The sequence below is a fragment of the Papaver somniferum genome, unplaced genomic scaffold (assembly GCF_003573695.1).
Source record: "Papaver somniferum cultivar HN1 unplaced genomic scaffold, ASM357369v1 unplaced-scaffold_114, whole genome shotgun sequence".
NCBI lineage: Eukaryota > Viridiplantae > Streptophyta > Magnoliopsida > Ranunculales > Papaveraceae > Papaver > Papaver somniferum.
Genome location: NW_020620381.1, coordinates 3,774,972 through 3,789,331, shown reverse-complemented (window position 1 = coordinate 3,789,331; position 14,360 = coordinate 3,774,972). Strand labels below are relative to the sequence as shown.

At 41.7% G+C, this 14,360-nt stretch overlaps 1 long non-coding RNA gene across 1 annotated transcript; it reads right to left on the bottom strand.

The window, feature by feature from the left end:
* Positions 1–11,037: 11,037 nt before the first annotated feature.
* Positions 11,038–14,153, bottom strand: LOC113328800. The gene is made up of 5 exons (XR_003349562.1): positions 14,058–14,153; positions 13,106–13,874; positions 12,519–13,021; positions 12,278–12,433; positions 11,038–11,624 (listed from the first exon to the last, which is right to left on the bottom strand). It is a non-coding gene; the product is annotated as an uncharacterized LOC113328800 (long non-coding RNA).
* Between the last annotated feature and the right edge of the window lie 207 nt (positions 14,154–14,360).

Here is a 14,360-nt window from a genome sequence, read left to right as displayed (position 1 = left end):
AGATGTACGATAGCTCCACCAACTCTACGAGATCAGGCCATACCTTCACGAGTCTAACTTGTCTATAAATACCAGTCCATGTAGAAGGAATTGGACATGTAAGGTTAGATGGTCTTTCTATACAGAATTCCAGAGACAGAGACTTAGATAAAGAGAAAGTGAGAAATCTAAGTGAAATTTGTAAATCTTTCAAGGGTAAGACCTTAATCAATAAAGAATACATCTTCTTTCCGGTGGTCGTAGGTCTCCAAGGACGAACCACGTTATATACTTGTGTCAATATTTACTTTCATGTTCTTTACATCTTGTTTATCTTTGAATCTTGAATGTTAGTAGTTTTATAGCCTTTAGATCTACTTGGATGTAGCCATCAGAAAAGATGCAGTTACATTTTTGCGCTAGAAACAGGGAGGTATGAAGATTTAATCTACCTCCCTAGTAGCAGCTCTATAGGTTTTTCATAATCTCTCTAAGAGAAGTGGTTTTCACACCACTGTGTAGAATTCTTTAAATTCGCGAGTAGATCTCGGACGCAACACGATCCATACGATCAGTGAAGTCCTGAAGAGCCTCAGAATCATCAGATCTACATATTTTTCATTGATTTTCTTTAAGATTTTCGTTCTTTTAAGATTTTTTGTACCTTCCTCAAGATGCTCAGGAGAGTTGAAGATCAGAGTGAAAATGAAGCTTTAAACACTTCAAAACAGCACTCAAGCGATCTCCTCCATGAAAAGGCTGGGAAGAAGTTTAAGTCAGTAAACTTCATAAGAGAAAATATCATCCTATGAAAGTTGAAAAGACGAGTTATTCATGATGTTCTTCATCTTTTAAATAACTCAAGATAATCCACAATCTTCTTCTTAGAAATCTAACTCTAAGTCAAGGGGAAAGATTAATGAGACATTATCATTCATCAAACTCAAAGTTTGTTTAAATCAAAAGTGTAAAGATGTTGAGAAATGTTTCCTAAAATTGGAAAACGTGCTCAATCGTCATAACTTGGTTTTTTCCCAGTAATGGTATGATGTGTAGAAGGAGGTAGTTTTCTCGAAAAAAAGAAAACAAAACGCCTTTTTTCCATCACTAAATCTTTATGCAAGTGGGGAATGTTTTGACATCATCACATGTCTCCAAAATTTATGATAAGTCTTCTTATACTAAATTGTCCAGTCTGAACTATGACTTAGTAAGTACACATGACCTGCAAATTTAGGGTCCCATTTTTCTAAAAGAAAACAGAAATTAAACATTATTGCATATATCGCAGGTAAGGGGATGGTGACGATACGATCTTCTCGCACGAGCCAAGGTGAAACTGGTGGAGCCCAACCCGGAGGACTAGACGAAATGGAGCTAGAAGAAACTATGCACAACGGTGTACTCCCAGGAGAGGGACAACCCGATAACCAATACCGGGAAGGGTTGACAGACAACTCTAGCTCTGACGAAGAGGGGAATCCCTTTGAAGGACAGGACGATATCCATGTAACTCAACCAGGAGGGTTGAATCCTTTGCCAAGGAAAATGGTAAATAACGGAGCAAAGAAGGATAATATTTCAAACCTTGACGACACCACTGCTACTATTGCAGCTACCATAAAAGCGCAAAAGGCGCAGGAGGAAAGAATGATATAGTTAGAAAAATGTTACTAAAGGCTAGAACGGAAAAACCGTAAGATGAAACGCAAAGCGAAGAAAAAAGTGCCACTCACTATCATATAGGAGATCCCCGAGGAGGAGAATCATTTCGAGAATTTACAATACGATGAGCGAGTCCATATCTATGATACCTCGAACGAGGAAACAACGGATCACTTTCCTAAGGGAAGTAGAGGAGTTATAAACAAGGAGCACAGTCCGATGTCGATACAAGCATAGACGAGAAAATAAGAAATAAAATGAAACTAAAACCAACCGCGCGGCCGAGAACATCTGCAGCCATAAACCCCAAGCGAGGGGAGACTTCAAATTCGACTCGTTCTAAGATAGTTTCGTATGTCGAACAATTGGACGAGGACTCAGGGAGATCAAGGTATCGCCGCCGGAAGCTTCTTTCTCGTCCGAAAGAGCGCAAGGAAGAAGGAAGAAGGCCGAAACAAGGCATATTGAAAGTCCGACTTGCCAACTCGAAGCTATGTGCAGAGAGGCTACAGGAAGACAAGGAGGCCAAAAGTTGGCAGAAGTAATGCAAGAGTCTGGACAATCTCCCCTATCGAAGAGTCTATTGGCCCAATCATTTCAAAGGAAATGCTCACTCCCAACGTTCGCAACTCCCTTCAGCGGGACTGGGAAGCGATCAAACATCTAAGGTCTTACAGCATGACATTGACACAATGAAGTTACTACGATGTCGTGAAGTGTAAGTTCTTTCCGGCAAGTCTAAAAGACGAAGCCCTAATGTGGTTCAATAATTTTCCGAAAGAATCGGTTAAGTCATTCGCCCACCTACCCGAGCTATTTTTAGAGGCATACATGCATAATAGCCGAGTCAAACCCGAGATCGACATGCTATTCCAATTAGCTCGAGGGCCAAACGAGTCTCTCCGCAATCTTGTGACTTGCTGGAGAAAATTATGCGCCGAGATCGGAAGAGTCCCAGAGGCCTATGCGATCTTGGGCTTCAAACACAGTCTAAGGAAAACAGACCCCATATTCGTCCGCATTTACGAAACCATGCAACCATGTATAGGGAAATTGAGAGAAATTCAAGAGGACTACATAGCCCTTGAATAACTCCAAGACGGGACCTATGACAAATTGGTCAGAGGAAACAGTAGAGGAGCAAATTTCGTAGAACCACAGAACCCTCAGACACAAGTCCGAGGAGCAGGGCAATCCAACAATGGATCCTCGTAGTTCGATAAACATCAAAGTGGAGGATGGAAAGGGCGAGACCAAGCCCAATAAAAGAAGGGAAAATTCGTAGACTCAGTCTACACGAAGCTAAACACCTCCATATCCGAGATTTTCAAGAAGATCGATGGAAAATGTAAGATCACTTACCCATGGAATAAAGGACCGCAGCCCGAGCGCGCTAAGAACAAGACATATTTCTATGAATTCCACCAGTTCTACAACCACCCAACAGACTCGTGCAGAGATCTGAAGAAAATGGTGCAAGACCTGATTGATGACGGTAAACTCCAGGAATACATCGCACAACCAACGATCCAACCAGTGGCAGGACCACCCGTACTTCGTGTGGAAATTCCTCGCGAGGCACAATATTTGGGATGCAACACGATATCGCACTCTGTTATCATTGCTCCCACACACGAAGGAAGTATCACATGACGAATTCACAAGAGAAACTTCGAAAGTGACAAAGTTTTCAGTGTGGCAAAGGAACCCCCCATGGAGGAGTGGATGAAACAGCCTATCAGCTTTTCAGCCTCTGAAGCACCTGACGGAGGACGGAACCACAATGATCCACTAGTCGTTATGATGGCCATCGCACTCCCTGGGAACGAGGGCGAGGAAGAAAAGACAAAGTCACTACCGTGGAAATGCCTAAGATATTAATCGACGGAGGAATTTCTGTCGAAATCCTATTTTATGAAACGTTCAAACAAATGGTTGATGAGGTTGTCAACCTATCAATAATAATTCTCTTTTGCTACACAAATCTATAAAGAAGTAGTGAGGCAAGTTGAGTTCGTATCCACAGGGAGGTGTGAGTTTTAAGTTATTATGTAAGACAAATTGATGTTGTTGGGAAACACAAATTCTGAAACTTGCAAAGATTGTAATTCAAATTATAAGATGAAATTGACTAGAGATTCATTCGCCACTACCAAATAAGATATTATTAATCATACAAGTTCTACTTTCAAATAATTTTGATTGTTAACAACGTTTAGACAAGTTATAAGTTCAACTAATCTTTAGACTCCAAATATCACCACATAGAATAAGTTCTCTAGTGGATTCTAATCAAGTGAACCACCTAAAATATGCTCTCTAGGTGTAATTCAAACAATTGCATTAATATTTATGAATCAAGTTGTTCCTAGTCACATGCTCATAAGTTCGACACATTAACCTAGGGTTATCTTTTACACACTATTGCATACAAAATCCCTTCGCGACAAATTGTGCACCGCTACTTATGTAAAAATTACTCTAACAATTACGGATTAAAGTTCTCAATACTAGCATTAGAGTTGCATTCAAGTTACCTAATTACACACTTCGAAGCTAGCAAACAACTCATGGTCATATAAACGGGAAATATAATCAACAAAAGAATTTTTATGAAAGAATAACTTGGTTGAATTGATTAATAAAACATGCTCGGAGTTTTGAAATCCTCCCCAATCAATATTTAGAATTAGCTACGCATACTGAGGTTCATGGAAAGAATTAAATTTAAAAGAAGATGGAAAGCAAACACTTGGTTTAGAAAATCCAGGTGAGCTGGTGACGAAGAACTGGTTGAGAACTTCTGTCAAACGCCTGCTGTGTCGTTTCCTGTGTAAAAAGAGGTAGCTTTTTCTCGAGTTTCTGCGCCTCCTTATATAGCTCTTCTGCCCTGTAATATCGTGACCTAATACAGACCCAACAGTCCTTGTTCAATACAAACTCTGCCAGCTTCCAAATCTCAACCATTCATCACACAAAAATCACGGCCAAGACAGCACTCTGACTATATTCACGGCAGTAAACTCCTTCCAAAATTAAAATAAATTTGCGCCCAAGTCTCCATATCCTGTAGGCTTCAAAGTCTGATCCTAGTCACTGCCAGAAAGCCTCATACATAGCCATCGAGCCATGACTAACCAACACAGATTTGACCCAACACACCACTTTCTAGCCTCTGCCAACTGACCCTCAAATTGAACTACCTGTAGCCTTGTTCTACTCGGCTTCTTCTATTTAGTTATAAGATTCCAACAACTGCCATATGCACCTCCTTCACTGCCTACAGAGCCATGGCTCACAGCTGAACATAACTAGCACAGAACTGGTACTTTCTTGCTACCAGAAACTAGACTTACAAAACTCTGCCAAGCTCTCAGAATAAACACCACCAAGACCCATAGCAGCAACCACTTTTCTTCACCGTTTCCTGGCAAGTTTCTTCAGCCAACTCCGCATACAAAACAACCCCATTGTAGCCATGGTTATAACAGCAGAAACCTTTGTTACTGACGAGAAATCTGGCAGACTAACCCATTGTTTCTTCTCAATCTTAAAAGCACCAGCACACTCTCAATACATTAACTGCAGTTAACACATTTCTTCCCTCTTTTTACCCATTTCAGCTCTCTTTCTTTGCTGGTGTGTACAGCCAAGACTAGAGCAGTATCTCCTTGTGTAAACACCCATAATCGACACCAGACAGTTCTGTAATTCGTACCTCCAACTCCACCTCTTCAAACCAACAGTACACAGTACCCACACAAACAGGCTGGTTCAGCTTTTCTGTCGAACAGTGAGTATGCACAGCCTGATAGTATTAATCTGTAATCTCTTCCGTTCTTCTCCAATCTTCTTGTTATGTTTTGCTCACCCACAAACGATGACAACAGGACCATCTTCTCGTTCTGCTTCTAAGATTCAGTTCACCCCTCAACCCTTGGCAGACAATGAACCTTGGCCAGTGACGGCAACTGAGTCTTGGAGCAGCAACAGCTTCATTTCTTCCCTACAATGCCAGCCAATTCACTCCACCTGATTTCTTTCCTCTTACATTTGAACCTCTCACTTAACCTTTGTAAACAACCACTGGATGTATTTCTCTTAATTGATTTCTCGCTCGAATGCCCATCTCGATCTCCGGCAGACAAGAAGAAGAAATGTACCCTCTGCTGGATAGAACTGATGGACTAGATCCCCTTTCTGTGTAGCCAAGAGACCTAATTTTCATTCTTGAATTGTTTTCTCCACCAACATGTGTGCTGGGCTTGTGTGACATCCACTGAACTTGTGTGAAGTCCATTTCTTCTACAGAGTGTAGAATATCCGAGCCAGTGTTAGCTAGGCCCATAACAAATAGCCAGATGACTCAATTCTACCACCACACAAGTTCTATTTTGGTATAACCAAATTGAAACTATGATGGGACCATGTCTTGGAAATTTTCCTGATGTAAAACATTTAACAGAAAGAAGTTAGTGGCGCTATTCCTTCCTTTTCGCAACTTCGAGTCATTCCTAAAAACATAGAAAAGAAGCGTAATATACAAAATTCCAAGAAAACTAATAAGAAAAGTGTAAGAAATCGTTATCAAAATTGAGTGTTTTAGACACCTATCAATGGGTCTAAGGGACGAATGCCTGATACCATCTACCTATGACATATTTGGCTTCAATGGATCGTCTACTCGCCCAAGGGGCGAGGTAACTCTAGAAATCAGTGTAGGAAAAATCCTCACCTTGACCACATTCTGTGTAGTGGACATACTTTCACCATACACAGCCATTGTCGGGCGATCCTGGGTCCATAACATCAAAGGAGTCGCATCAACTTATCACCAGAGACGAAGGTTTCCAACCCTCGATGGGATCGCGGAGATCATCGGAGACTCAGGTGAAACAAAGTATTGCTACAATATGGACGTACAAAATGTCGAAATAGAGTAAATTTCCCAAAAGAAAAGAAGAAAAGGGCTAAGAATGCCAAAAACAAAGAAGAAATCGATGCTTACATTTTAGAAACAAACGAAGCAAGGCGCGCGTACAAGGTGCCAACCTCGAAAAATGTGCCAACCTCAGACTCACCCATGGAGCCCTTATAGAAATTACAGAACCTCTCCGATGTTGGAGAGCTTAAGTCAAACTTCTCGGCCTCGGCACCTACGAAGGAGGTAAACATCAGAACACCCGAAAACCCGGGTATGGTTAAGATAGGAACTCTCCTCGACAAAGAGAAAGAAGAAAAACTGGTACAAGTATTAAAAGAATATTATGATGTATTTGAATGGTGCTTGGAAGACATGCCTGGGATAGACCCAGAGGTCTGCTCCCATCACTTGAAAATTAACCCGAAGCATAAGCCTATAAGGACAAAGATGCGAAAGGTGGCACCAGAGTATCATGAAGCAATACAAAACGAATTGAAGAAGATGGAGGCATCAAGAGTCATCCGAGAAGTACAATATCCGATATGGAAATATAACATGGTGATAGTCCCAAAGAAAAATGGAGGAGTACGTATCTGTATCGACTATAGTGATCTTAATAAAGCATGCCCAAAGGACAGCTTTCCAGTCCCCAATATCGATCAGCTCGTAGAAGGCACACCTGGATATGGATAACTGTCCCTAATGGACGGATATTCGGGTTATAACCAAATCCCTCTTGTCGAGGAAGATCAAGAGCACACTTCCTTCTTCACTCTACGAGGCCTATACTGTTATACTAAGATGCCATTCAGACTAAAAAACGCCGGCGCGACCTATCAGAGAATGGTGGAAAAAATTTTTGACAGTTGGATACACAAAACCCTAAAGGTATATGTGGATGATATGCTCGTCAACATCAATCTCCCACAAGACCATGCTAACAATCTCAAAGAAATTTTCGAACAAATGAGGAAATTCAACATGAAAATCAACTCAGCAAAATGTGGTTTTGGGGTAACCTTTGGAAAAAATTTGAGATACTCAGTCTCCAAGCGAGACATCGAGGTTGATCCGGCCAAGGCGCAAGTCATATTAGAGTTGCCCTTGCCTTCCACAATCAAAGACGTGCAGAGACTAAATGGACGGCCAACATCCTTGGGAAGGTTTATAGTTAGATCGTCCAACAAATGTAAAGATTTCTTCAATACTTTGAAAAAGGGCGAAAAGTTCTCATGGAGCGCCGAGTGCGAAGAAGCATTCCAAAAGATAAAAGAACATATGGCCACTTTGTCGATCCTACAAAAGCCCGATCCAGGCGAAGACCTTTATATCTACCTGTCGACGACTAACACTTTGATCAGTGAGGTACTAACTCGCATAGATAAAGAAGTAGATAAGCCTATCTACTTCATAAGTAAGACTCTGACATCTGAAGAGAAGAACTACTCTAAAATCGAGAAAATCATGATGTCCTTAGTTTACGCGACGCAAAAGTTGCGAACGTATTTTCATGAACACACTGTGAAAGTCATTACAAAATCTCCAATAAAATATATTCTAAACCATGCCGATAGAGTAGGAAGAATCTACAAATGGGGAGCCCAAATAAAAAGTCCAGGGTAAAGTATCAAGCCCAAACTACAATAAAATCCCAAGTCGTTGCAGACTTCATATCTGACTTTCCCCTAGACGATACCGATGATATTTAATAAATCCCGGGAATGGAGGACGAGCTAGAAGATCCACATGAACTGCTTCGACCGGAAAACCCAAGGAGGTGGAAGTCTTTGTGGATGGGTCGTGTAACTCGGAAGGATCGGGCATCAAAATGGTCTTCACAACTCCGACAGGCCGAAGGATCGTTTACAGTCTGAGGTTAGAATTCCCATCCACAAATAACATAACCGAGTACGAGACATTCATACATGCTCTACGAGTAATAATTGCACTTGCTATCGATGAAGTGAGACTCACGACTGACTCACAACTTATCGTCCGACACATAGATGGGATATATCAGGCCTCCGATGCATGTTTGCAGCGATATCTTCAACTCGGCAAACACTATATTGGGAAGATACCTAACATCACTTTCTAACACAAAAGCAGGAACAACAATAGGCACGCAGATGCTTTAGCTTTCCTTGTCTCCATGACAACAGATCCGGAGGATACAACCGTAAGAATTGAGAGGGTAATGCTTCCCTCCATACCCATAGAAGGAAATATGGAAATTCTTAATGTAGGAACAACAAGCCAAGAAGAGGCTTTTCCCGAGGATGATTGGAGAACCCCGATCATGAAATACATAGACAATTGCGATCTCCGAAGCAACCAGAATCTCGCACACAAAGTGATATCACGATCAGGAAATTACTAACTCAGGGACGGCATACTGTATAGGCAGTCATATCTGGGACCTTTATTTAGATGCCTTTCCTTTGTTTAAAGCCAAGAAATATTAAAATAAACACATTATGGTTACGCAGGGAACCATAGCGGGGGAAGATCCCTAGATCACAAAGCCAGACTATAAGGATATTTCTGGCCTCGCATGAACGAAGACTCCAAGAAAATGGAAAAACTATGCTTATAATGTCAAAAATTTGGTAAACGAAGGCATGCCCCTTCAATGGATTTAAAATCTGAACTAAGCCCTCGGCCATTCGCCAAGTGGGGAGTAAAAATCGTTAGGCCCCTACGAGCTGGTACAGGGCAGCGAAAATACTTAATCGTTGGCACGGATTACTTCACAAAATGGGTACAAGCCTCAGCCCTCAGGCACATTAGAGACGACGATGTCTTTAAATTTCTCTTCGAGCACATCATATATCGCTTTGGTACCCCAGCCTCCATCGTATCAGACAATGCGGTCCAACTCAGATGGAAAAATATTGATCTCATCTTTAACTGCTTCAATATCAGGAACAATAAATCCACACCCATCTACCCCGAGAGTAATGGTCAGGCAGAGGCCACTAACAAAACCATCGCTGACATGCTCAAAAAGAAGCTGGATGTACATGGGGATAACTGGTGTGAGCAATTATACAATGTTCCATGGGCCTGTTGGACCACCCGAAGAGAAGCAACAGGGATGACCCCCTTCGTTCTAATATATGTCACCGAAGCGATCATACCAACTGAAGCGATGATCCCAACAACTAAAACCGAAGATTGGGAAAAAAACCTAACCTCTCGGAAATGATACTCGCTAAGCTAGAATATCTCGAGTAAAACCGAGAAATATCTCTTCAAAGGATAGAAAATTACCATCGGAGGTTAGCCCGAGAATACAACAAACGTGTTCATCAGAGGCAATTTGTCCCAGGCGACAAATTCTGGCGCGAATTCCCGCCATATCAGCGCGAGTCAGGAAAATTTGCACCCATCTAGGAAGGACCACTTACAGTTATCACCAAGGCAGGTGATGGAGTATACATGTTTCTCAAACCCAATGGAGAAGAATTAGAATCCCCATGGAACATTACGTACCTCAACCAATACAGTGCTTAAACAGCCGATCCCTTAGAAGGTCAAATTATGAAAGTTGGGTTTGAATCCCTATTTGTAAAAGGGAATGAAACCTTATCGGAATGTACTAAGAATTTATAAACCCTTTTTTAAGAATAATAAAATTTATCCTTTTGTTCACTTGTCGTTTATTTTCATTGGTTATTTCTTTCTTTTATTTATCTATTTGTTTTATTATTAATTTGCTTATAAGTTTCTATGTTATCTCTTGAAATTTTTTCATCATTTCTTGCACTTTCATTTATAATAATCATTCCATAACTGCATCATAACCAAAGCACATCAAGACTATGGCACGACGCTAGCCACACCTTTCATTCTACAACGGATGACGCCGGTAAAATACCTAAACTGCCCAAGGCGGACACAGACCTAAGGAAATTCCATCTAACCGAATGAAGCAGGGGACACCTAAGCTACCTAAGACGGAATTAGATCTAAGGTAATGTCATCACGATCACGAAATCGGATGATGTCCTGCCATAACAGGGGATATCCAGAATCAAGGAACTCGCCTTTGGCTAAGGAAAGAATCACTTGACCGAGGTGTCGCCCTCCAAACAATGGTTAAAAAATGAGTGACTCAAACAACTGATCACTTAACCTAGGGTCCTGTGTAACCTAAACTGGACACTATTAAAAAACCAAGCCCATTTAGGCATGAAGCTAAGGCGAGAAAGGAAATGTTCCACAATCCAAGCCCAACACATACACCGTAAGAGATGCCCTATCCAATTAAGGAACTAATCACTCCTTGACGCGCTTTGTCACCCCTGGTTGGACTAATAGTATGCACAAAAAGCCCCTCAGAGCCGCCAAAATAAAAGCATTAGGTGATATATTCAACAAGGGAAATTATCATCCATATCAATAAATACTTCAAAAGAACGTATTCATTGCCTCCCACATATGAGGACTTACCAAAAAATGATTAGTAAAATAACGCCATTGCCTCCCAATATGAGGACTTGACAAAAAATGATTAGTAAAATAACGCCTCCAAAAAGTAGAGGACTTGACAAGTAACACTGTCAAGAGAACCACCTTTAAATATTTCCTCTGAAGGAGCACGAGGACAAACTACCAACAACTTTACATCTCCTCGACAACACGAGGGCATAGTAACAAAAATGACCAAAGAGTAATTAACACCAAAACAAAACAAAGGAGCATCACGATTGTTCCTCACCAGGAGCACCCTGCCCAGTCTCCATCTGATCCTTTCCCTCGGCAACATCAGGAGCAACTTGCTCGGATTCGGACTCCACAGGTTCAGTAGGAACTACAACATTGGCAGCAGCGGCTCTTTGGCGCTCGCAAGATGGTGGCTTTACATGCATTTGTCATCTTGACCTTGTACTAAGCATGAAGATTGATCATCATCTTCTTCTTGTCGCTCGGTCGGCCTCCAATTCCTCCTCATGGAGGGTCACCAAATCATTAAGCTCTTCATCAATATTTTGCTTTTTTCCCTTCACATCCTCCAACTGCCTCTCCATTATTGCGTTGCTCTTACGAGTCTCTGCAAGATAGCAAATGGAGACAGTTAACCTAAAGGAAATTTCACAAGGAACGAAATATATAAAATCAAAAGTTGCTAATAGGAAACCGTCATGTTCAAATAAAACTGAAACTAAGCTCTGTTCCACTTGGGCTTTCTGATTATCTAAAGCACTAATCTGTACTTCAATAGGACTTATGGCAACACCACCATCCGGGCACGATAACATATGTCTACCGCGCTCCTTCTTAAGGTGGATAAACTCTCGCTTAAGTCGAGAAATCTCTTCTCTATCATCCTCTGCCTGAACTAGCTGGGGCAGATGATTGTACTGCCACTCAATCCTTCTGAGATCGGAGCAGCTTGATCTCATCCGAGCGAGCTACAACCACCTTCTTAACTTTATCTAACATCGCACGAAGCTCAACAATGCGATCTCGGTGAACATCCACATAAGTCTGAAGTTGTGTAATTTCATGTTCCAGGGAATCAATTTTGCACCGACGAGAGCTCACATCGAGTTTTAGACTGCAAAGTTCTCTAGCATGCTTATGAGCATTATTATCTATCTTCTCCTCCAAACGGATGACGGTGGCTACCAATAGAGGGACTAATTCAGAATTCCATAACCTATTATGTAGTCTAAAAATTTAGACAAAGGAGGGAATAAATACCTTCCAATTCCTTCTTATCATGGCGAAAGGACAAGTCCTCCTTCTTAGCCATCTCCACAGCGAGACGCATATGCTAGTTCTCGCGCTCCACATCCCTGGCTCGCCTCCTAGCAACACGAGTCTCGGACAACACGCCAACCCTCAGTTTGTTACTCTCTAGTACATCAGACAACATAACCAATTAGACGGGGGCACTAACAAATACATACTATTAAAAACGTAGTCAAGTTTTAAGACATACCGCCTACACAAGCTGATGATGAGCGGACTTATTCAAGGAAGTTAAGATACGAGCTTGCTCGTCTCGCTCAGCCGAGCATAACATTGCCATCGCGTCGGATCCTCCACCAAAAACGGTGCGAGAAGAACTAGAAGGAACTGCTGGAGCAGAAGGAAAACCACTATTAAAAGCACTTGGTACGCCAGTACCAACACTAACACCACTTGACACACCAGTATAACAACACCACCACCACTAACTCCAATCCAAGCACCTCCATGGGAGGGAACACCCTTATCAGCGAGATTACTCTCCTGGGGCATCCCCACCTCCGATATGGTAGCAGTGCCATCGAGATTGACGGATTCATGCAACAATGCTTGATCAAGATCATCAAAAAATCCTTTACCAAGGTCCATCATCTCATTCTCACCAAAAAGAGCACCAATATCAACATCCGAAGCATGTTCTGCAATCTCCACAGGAAAAGTAGATGGGCCAGAACCATTAACAACCCTCATCCTCTGTCAAAAAATGGCGTCAAATGCTAAGGCATAAAACATGGGAAAGGTATATATACGTTAAAATATTAAAACAATATTTTCTACCTTAGCATCCTCAATAGCTCTGGTGGTTTGCGATGGACGCCTAAGAGGAATGACCCACCTAAGCTCCCATGAACTATAAGGCGGCAAATTGTTATGCATCTCGGGAAGCTCCAGAAGAACGTTTCCAAGCTCCTCCCAGCCATAAATATAAGGAACCAGAATACAAAGAGGAACTAAGAACCACTTTGGGTCGCGTGTCTTACGAAGGGTGAAATTAGTTGGATTAGGAGGATATAAATCGGATATAAACAGGGAACCTTTCAGAGTTCGGCGAGACCTGGAGATGCCCACCCCGAAGCCATTAAACTTATCGTACTGCTGACACTAGTATTTCTCCACGAAGTTCGTGGGAGAATAAAAATCCCTCTGAGAAGGAACAAACTTGTTCAATTCATGATTAGTAACCCTACCTTTATATCGCCAAGCACTTTCTCGGACGATCCGATAAAAGTTATCATTTGGCTGTAAGATGGCTCGCTGAGGATCGAGCAGGCAGAGTACCTCGTACTGGAAATAATCCAATGGACAGTAAAAAGGAAGACGAAGCCCGGCATCTAGATGTCCCACTGTCACGATTATCTCGTTGGGACCACAAGGGTTAGTCTCAGAAATATCCTTGGTCAAAACACCGGCTTGACCCTCCGGACTGGCAAAAGTGACTTGAAATCTCTGGGGACGATGCTTAGCCTTCACCATCTCTAAATACGCAGCATCATATATGCCGGAAGAACGGCTGGTACTCGGAGTTCTCGCAGGTCTCTTCTCAGCACTATAAATTGTGAACGAAAGAAAAGAATCAAAACTTATAATGATGAAAAACCGGCGAAACATCAAGAAAAAGACGGAGACGACATTGGCGATCCCTAAGGAACTTTACAGTTGAAAAACAGTGGAGAGAATCATTGATTAAAGTAACCTTAAAAAGGAAAAAGAAGGAGAAAAAAGCCCTTACCGACTTGAAGCAGACAAGGAGTTAAGAAGGAACAACAAAAGACAGAGAAGAAAGATAACAAAAGTTCTGAACTTCGTAAAAAAGGGAGAAGAAAATAAAAACATGTTTTCTCTATCCTAGGAAGATTATATAGGAGATATAACTTCTGGGACAGTGAATCGGCGTCCCCAGTTAACAAGTGAAAAATACATTAAAGGCGACGACGTGGCAATAACTCCAGACGTGGAGAAAAACACGGGGCGGTTACGAAGTTTTCTTCACATCGTGCCTTTGGAAAGATACAAAGATAAGGAGCAAATTATG